Genomic DNA, 8608 nt, shown 5'->3' with positions numbered 1-8608 from the left:
GGGGGGGTATGACAGGCAGGAGGAGCAATGTGTATGCGGGCCCTTGCCCTGCACTCGCTCAGCTGTGCTTGCATACATATCGTGCCCTGTGTCCACTGTCCTGTGCCCACTCTGCTAAAGCCTGGCATAGCCCAGCTTTACCAAAGCAGACAGGCAGGAACTGTGATGTGATCATATTTATCATATGTATGTGTGTGTGTCCGTCCCTGTGTGTGTGTGTGTCTCTTCCTGTGTGTCACCATCACCATGCCCACTGTTCCTATGTCTTGACGCAGCTGCATCAGGACGTTCTGTGCGGAGGAAGAAGGAAGAGGAGGCAGCGCCGCCAGCAGGGAGTCCGTGCGAATGCGATAGACACAGGAAGGCACACTAAGGACTAAGGTAACACTACCACATAATCTACACTAGTGTTATCTGTGGTTTTACATAGGACTGCAGGTAACACTACCACATTATCAGCACTAGTGTTATCTGTGGTTTTACATAGGACTGCAGGTAACACTACCACATTATCAGCACTAGTGTTATCTGTGGTTTTACATAGGACTGCAGGTAACACTACCACATTATCAGCACTAGTGTTATCTGTGGTTTTACATAGGACTGCAGGTAACACTACCACATTATCAGCACTAGTATTATTTGTGGTGTTACATAGGACTACAGGTGACATGTACTACATTATCTGTAGACTGTACTCAGAGAGTTATCATTGTGTTATCTGTAGTGTTACATAGGACTGCAGGTGACATCTACTACATTATCTGTACTCATAGAGTTATCACTGTGTTATATGTGGTGGTAAATAGGAGTGCAGATAAAACTTTTGTGGTATATTCACAGGAGTCCCATAGATTTTTTTCCTCTTTGTGTGTGTTTATGCGACCAGGTGTAAGGGGGGGGGGGGGGGGGGGCGCCACAAGGTTAGCTCGCACAGGGCGCCTGAACACCTAAGGCCGGCCCTGCATACATCACTGCGCACGGAACTTCAATTAAGATGGCGGCAGCCGGCTCATACAGAGGAGGTAAGTATGACTTTTATTTTTATTTTTTACCGCCATTCAGGGAAAATCGTTTCGCTAACACAAAGCACGAGAAAATTTGGCTTTGTGACGAACCGAATTTTCTCTGAAATTCAAATCGAGGATGTTGATTCGCTCAACACTAGTATCTACCTAGAATACCAAAAATCCAGGCGGCACTCCGCATATGATCCTTGATGGTACTCCCCCCATGGGGAGCCTTTCTCCAGCATATTGGGGGTCATTTACAAAGACCAGCTTTTTACGCCGGTCTTTGTTTTTACTTTCCGCCGGCGGAGGAGGTGTAATAAATTAGGCGCCTCCTCCTGCTGTGAGCACCTAAATGACTGCGCTCTATGAGTGAAGTCGTTTTTTGCCTACGTTTATGTCTAAAATTGGCATAAATGTAAGTAAATATACCCCCACCACTCCCAAATGGCGAGGATGGTGTAAAAAAAAAAACGCCCGTGCCCATTGTTTCCGATTTGCGCTGGCGGAGAATGCGGCTTATTTATCATGAGGTGTGCGCCTCATCACAAAGTGGCATAAATATAAGTAAATAGGCCTGAGCTGATGGCGCGGCCCTGGCCCACGCCTCTTTCTTGCCGCTCCCAAATGGTGAGGATGGCGTAAAAATGCCCATGTGGCAAAATATTGTCGCATTTAAAAAGTCACAAAAAGGGGGTTTGTAACTTTTCAAAAAGTGGCGAGGCGCGTTTACTAAAATACACCCATCGTATTGGAATTGTATTACTTTAATAAAAGGTAGACAACCCCAAAATCCTCCCGGAAACACCCACCTCTGGGTGCAGGTTTAACTAAACCATGCTGAATTTACTGGGATCTTCTCTGAAAATTCGGAACAATCCCATCAAATACTGGACTGTTGTCAACTATGCAATATTTTTTAACATCTCTATTGATTTTAATGGTATTCTTGCGGTTGTAAATTTCACTAGGCTGCACCAGTTTTCCTCCATTAAATATTTGGATTTTGGCCATCGGAATAATACCGTCTATTGATTAAAAAAAGGAGAGACCTGACAGTCTGTTTCTCCCATTAGTCTGTGGCTTCCATGAGGCTACATTATGTGCGCTATTTTGACCTGTTAATAATAGATGAGTTAGCGCTCTAGTGTGAACAGAGCCTAAGGGGCACATCAGTTTCTGGTTTGCTCTATTTCACATGATGTAGTCTATTTTATTAGATGCAAAAAGTCATTTTCCTCCCCTGGCTCAGTGGGTAATAAACATAAAAAGCACACAGTTTGCTCACTGCACAGGGGATAGAACAACCCTGCCAACCAGGGCCGGTTGGCAGTGTTCACCAGGTTGATTAGCATTCTGAGCACGTTAATTAGCATAATGATTCTCAGAAAAAGGCTTTTTAACTAGCCATTTTCTTTTTGCAATATATCCGAGCGCATGCAATATCGTACTTATGGATGTTCAGTCCTTGCAGGGGATGAGTTGTGCTGTGATCAGGGGCGCCTTCAGTTGCTTTAGTGCCGCTGCAGTCTTGTAGTCACAGGACATAGATGTTCTCATGCAATGTCACGCAACCTTGTAGGAATACGTCACAGTTCACATCAGTGCCAATCACTTCTATTGATCTGCCTCGTTATAGGAGCAGACCAGAAAGCTCAGGCTATTTTCGGAAGTCCTATAGAAATGGATGGGAAGCACCCCCACGCTCCTTCACTTTGCAGGCTCTAGAGCTAGGTACAGGTCCCAGAGGTGGGCCCCACACCTATCAGACATTGGGGGCATATCCTAGCCAATCCCTTTAAAAATTCATGATAGGAAACAATCTTAATGATCAATAGTTGTATCCTGCATCAATTGAGGAGCATAAGTAAACCCCTGGTATCCCCAATGTTCCCAGTATTTATACATTTCTGGAGAATCCCATTTAGGTAAGGGCTACACGGCGACACTAGTCATGTGACACCTGTAGCGGCCAGGATTGCTGAGTATCGGTGATCCCATAGAAATAAATGGGATTGCCGTGGCAGTCGCAAGAGATCCAACGCGGCTGGATTTCTTGTGACTCCCGCGGAGATCCCATTCATTTCTATGGGATCACCGATACTCATCGATCCTGGCCACTACAGGTGTCGCGTGACCAGTGTCGCCGTGTAGCCCTTACCTTAAGGCTCCATTCACACGTCCGCAATGTGTTTTGCGGATACACGGAGCCACGGATCCACAAAACACGGAAAGCGGCAATGTGCGTTCCGCATTTTGCAGACCGCACATTACCGGCACTAATAGAATATGCCTGTTCTTGTCCGCAATTGCGGACAAGAATAGGACATGTTCTATTTTTTTCCAGAAACGGAAGCACGGATGCGGAAGTGCGGATCCGCAAATGTGGATGCGGACAGCACATTCCGGCCCCATTGAAAATGAATGGGTCTGCACCCGTTCCGCAAAATTGCGGAACGGATGCGGATCCATTTTGCGGACGTGTGAATGGACCCTAAAGAGGACCTGTCCCCTCTCCTGACATGTCTGTTTTAGGAACTACTTGCATTCCCCACCATGTAATAACAATTCTGGACCATCTATTCTTATGACTGTGCAGTGCCATTCCTCTATTATTCCTTCTATAGGTTATGAATGGATTACTTACTAGCAGTCTGCAATAAAGGTCCAGATGGGTGTTACCAGTAGGGAGTGTGTCCCTGCACAGTCTGACACTATCCAATCCGTAACATAGTAACATAGTTTTTAAGGCTGAAAAATCTGTCCATCCGGTTCGGCCTGTTATCCTGCAAATTGATCCAGAGGAAGGGGAAAAAAAAACATGAGGTAGAAGCAAATTTTCCTCTTTTAAGGGGAAATATTCCTTCCCGACTCCAATCAGGCAATCAGAATAACTCCCTGGATCAACGACCCCTCTCTAGTAGCTATAGCCTGTAATATTATTACCCTCCAGAAATACATCCAGGCCCCTCTTGAATTCCTTTATTGTACTCACCATCACCACCTCCTCAGGCAGAGAGTTCCATAGTCTCACTGCTCTTACCGTAAAGAATCCTCTTCTATGTTTGTGTACAAACCTTCTTTCCTCGGTGATGCCAGTGTCGGACTGTGCAGGGACCCCCCCCCACACACACAACTGGTAACAACCATCTGGACCTTTACTGCAGACTACTGGAAATGCACTTATAACAGGAAAAATAGAGGATGGCACAACACAGAATCATAAGACTGGATGCTCCAGAATTGTTACTACACGAGGAATGCAAGTAGTTACTAAAACCGACATGTCAGGAGGTGAAAGTACCACCTGCAGCAGCCAAATATTTGTGATTATGTTTTTTTAAATATTTATTTGTCATTTTTAATTTCAATTGCAGTGGCCATTTTTGCAAGAGTGACATCAAGAGGTACAGCTGTATCGGTGGCCTGGTACTTTCAGCAACTTGCGGTAAAGTTGTCACTTTGGTATTGATTAAACCTGCTGAGGGATGGTCGTCAGTATACGGCTTCCCTGTTATCACATTCTCAAAAATGACTGCCACCGCCAAACAGGAAAATGCAAACATTGTGCGTTGTGCGGCCGTTCCGTGCATTGGGGACCGCAATTGCGGTCCCCAGTTCACGGGCAACATCCGTGCAGCGCGCCGGACCCATTCAACTTGATTGGGTCCGTGGTCTGTCCGACATGTCATATTTATTTGCAGTGCGGAACAACGGAAAGAAACACCACGGAAGCATTCCATAGTGCTTCCGGTGTTCCGTTCCGTGACTCCGTTCCGCATCTCCGGAATTGAGGACCCATTCAAGTGAATAGGTCCGCATCCGTGATGTGTGGTGCACGCGGCCGGTGGTCGTGGATTGCCGACCCGCCAGTTTGCGGGCCACAATACGGCCACGGCCGTGTGCATGAGGCCTTAACCGCACATAAAAGCCACACGCAGCTGTTAATCACCGTAACAGAGCCGCGTCGGATTAGCCTCAGACTCGCAGTTTGATCTGTCCGGACAATTAGTTTTTGTCTAATTTATCAGTGATTTGTTGACTGAGGGTCAAGTGGTTTTTGAGCTACTGAATAACACAGGGGGCGTTCCAGCGATGATTGATCCTCCTGACAACTACTCTTATTACATGTCCACGCAGGACGGTAGCTTTTTGCATCCCCCTGGGCTACTTTTATCCCTGCCGTCCCCTAGGCTGAGTGGACAGGAACGGTCAAGTGTCACATTTTTGGTTTATAGTGTCACAGAATGGGACGTCTAAATGATGGACAGTGAAACCTCTCCAAAAAAAGCCACTCCCTTATCCAGACCAGATTTTTATGTCTACCATATAATATGCAATCTGGTCATCTTCTATGAGAAGACCACCCTCCTAAAAGACCACATTTCGATGCAGGTTTGGTTGGTTGCCGATTTTTTTTTAAATGAAGGCATTACTCATTTTGGCTTAAAATCTTTTTTTTTTCAGTTGGTCTTTATCAAAAATGTTCGGCAGTTTTGGTTCTACGGGGTTAAAGAGGTTGGCCCATCTCACACATTGCTGGCATATCACTAGGATATGCTGCCAAAGTCTGATAGGTGCGGGTCTCACCTCTGGGACCAGCACCTGTCTCTATAACGGAGCCCGCAAAATGAAGGAGGGTGGACTGCACATGTGCGACCACCCTCCATTCATTTCTACGGGAAACGCTGGCTTGGCTATTTCTGTCAACCCCATAGAAATGAATGGAGCGGTGGCTGCTCTTGTATGGTGCACTTCCCATTAGTTTCTATGGGACTTCAGAAAATAACAAGTGTGCTCACATGCTTGGTCCGTTCCATTCTAGAGATAGTCCTGGGTCCCAGAGTTGGGATCCGCACCTATCAGACATTGGGGGCATATCCTAGTGATATGCCCCCAGTATGTGAGATGGGCCAACCCCTGTAAGTTCCAATCTATCTGCAGAGTATCTTGCATTCAGTTTCACTGCTCTGAAGACTTAATGAGTAGCTCTTATCTCTGAACTCCTGACCGCTCAAAAAACTCAATTAAGCCATGTTCTAATGGATTTGATGAGAATTTAGCTATAATGAGGACCTGTCAGGAGTTCAGAGATTAGGGCTATACATCGAGACTCCAGAGCCAGCAAAGTGAGTGTGAAACCGAAAACAAGATACTGTGCAGATAGATTGAAACCTAACCCTGTACAAAAACTACTGACATTTTTTATTTAAACAGACCAATTAAAAAAAAAAAAATTTAGGCCAAAGTGAGTCAAATGCAATCATAAAAAAGTGATAGTTTTTAATTTTAAAGGGGTTGTCAGCTTTAGAAAACCCATAGTCAAATATGCTATTATGGAATTCTGAATTAGAGTAGAAGTTGGTTAGTCCCCCCGTTCAGGACCCTACATTTTTGACTAGAACAGAGAGTGGCTACAAAGACCCATGCATTGCACAAAAGCCCATTCATTTCAATAGGAGCTGTGTAATGCTTCCTTTGTGCTTTGGTGGCGCTATTAGGGAATTGAACTCTTGATAGGGCCGCCATACCACATACAACTTGTGGACCAAGTGTGGCGCTGTTTTTAGAAGAAAGCAGATATGGTTTTAATCTTAACCCTGGACAGTCCTTTAAATGATTAGAATAGGAAATGACATAAATAGCCTTTGCAGAATATCTTGTTATTATTGCAGTGGATCCTTTTACAAACAGGAGCGATATTTACTCCCAGTTTTCCTTCTTTTGACCTATAGGGGTAGAGCACAGACAGCAGCGGATTCTAGGCAAAAGCAATATATAAGCCCCGTCCAGACGTGGTCATTCCTGTTTGGGGGTTGTCCATAGGGTTGCCACCTTTTCCAACAAAAAATACCGGCCAAGTTAAGCCACACCCCAAAGTGGGTGTGGTTGTGGGGGCATGGCTTAACATGGGGTGTTAAGTCCCTATGTCATAATGTGGCTCCAAGTATTAATAGTGCCCCTATTAGTATCCCCCAGTAATAGTAATGCCTCCATTAGTGCCCCCAGTAATAGTAATGCCCTCATTAGTGCCCCCAGATTTAATAATGCCCCCATTAGTGTGCCCCAGTAATAGTAATGCCTTCATTAGTGCCCCCCAGAATCAATAATGCCCCATTAGCACTCCCCAGAATTAATAATGGCCCCCATTAGCGTCCCCAGAATTAATAGTGCCCCCATTAGTTCCCCCAGTAATAGTAATGCCCCCATTAGTGCCCCCAGTAATAGTAATGCCCCCATTAGTGCCCCCAGATTTAATAATGCCCTCCATTAGTGCACCCAATAATATTAATGCCCCAATTAGTGCCCCCAATAATAATAATGCCCCAACTAGTGCCCCCCAGAATTAATAATGCCCCCATTAGTGCCCCCCAGAATTAAAGGGTTTCTACCACCAGATTTGGCCCTATTTAGCTGACTGACACTAGCGATGTGCTAGTGTCAGCAGTCCATAACAGTGTTCTTACTTATCATCTGTCTGCTGCGTTCACCTTAAAAACGTACTTTTATAGATATGCTAATGAGCCCCTAGGTGCTATGTGGGCGTCATTAGCACTTAGAGGGCTCCGTCCACTAACCATTTCAGCCGCCCATCGCGTCCCTCCAGCCCGCCCCGCTCCTGTTGATTGACGTGAAACTTCTCAGTATCTCGTACCAATTCCCGCGCCTGCGCCGTGCGCTTCTGTATTCTCCCGGCGCCAGTAATAGTAAATAACCCATTAGTGCCCCCCCCAGAATTACTAATGCCCCCTTCTCTTCTCTGTGAAGAACTCACCTCATCCATTTGATGGCGCCTCTGTGAACACTCGCTGCTCACTTTACTGGAAGCTCATCGTGGTGACGTCTCGCAGGTCCTGTCCTGAGCTTCCAGCAGCAGCGAGTGTTCTCTGCGGCGCAATCAAATGGAGGAGGTAAGTGCTTTTTGGGGAGGGGGCGGTAGTTAAACGGCTGTACTAATTAGCGCCCCACAATGGAAGCGCTCATTAGTAACAGTCTATATAAGGAAATGCCGGCAAATATTATTTCCGGTGGAAATAAATTATCAGCAGGGGCACTAAATTACCGGCTTGGCTGGTGAGATACTGGCCGGGTGGTAACCCTAGTTGTCCCGGCGGGGGCTTACATGTCTTAATTTGACCAACGAGAATGTTTGTAGTTGGCCCACCCCTGAGTGTAGGGTTGTTTGTATTGTTTGTTATGTCATTGCTGTTCATGCATTTCCCTGGTATACCCTCTGCGATGATGTAATTGCCTTTCAAGCAATTATACGGTGTTGGGATTTGCACGTTAAAATGAGAGGTAGAGAAAGTCAGCCCTTGAAGCAGCGGCGCTGTTTGTCTCTGTGTCGTTACGTGGGCCGGGGATATGTCGTAGCAACTATCCAGGGAATGCTGGCTTGTGTTGACAGTCATCTGGTTGCTATGCAGCTGGCTGTCATGGTTACCTGTGCACAACAGATGAGGCTGGCGGGAGGTGGTGTGAGAGCTGGGAGGGGGAGAGGAGAATCGCTGTCAATGGAAGCAGATAGGGCTCGTCACGGGAAAGCTTTCTCCGTCTACCCTTTGAAGGAGAGCCGCTCCATTGTCTCCCTAGTAACA

General features: G+C 46.1%; 1 long non-coding RNA gene across 1 annotated transcript in view; it reads left to right on the top strand.

Moving 5' to 3' along the window:
* Positions 1–8608, top strand: part of LOC122943468 — a 69774-nt gene that overhangs the window by 34437 nt on the left and 26729 nt on the right. Inside the window, exon 2 of the long non-coding RNA XR_006390870.1 lies at positions 4388–4458. This is a non-coding gene — a long non-coding RNA (uncharacterized LOC122943468). The remainder of the gene's footprint in view (positions 1–4387; positions 4459–8608) is intronic.

This window comes from Bufo gargarizans, chromosome 7 (assembly GCF_014858855.1).
Source record: "Bufo gargarizans isolate SCDJY-AF-19 chromosome 7, ASM1485885v1, whole genome shotgun sequence".
Taxonomy (NCBI): domain Eukaryota; kingdom Metazoa; phylum Chordata; class Amphibia; order Anura; family Bufonidae; genus Bufo; species Bufo gargarizans.
Note: the sequence above shows the minus strand (reverse complement) of the source record. Positions and strands in the feature narration are given on the sequence as shown.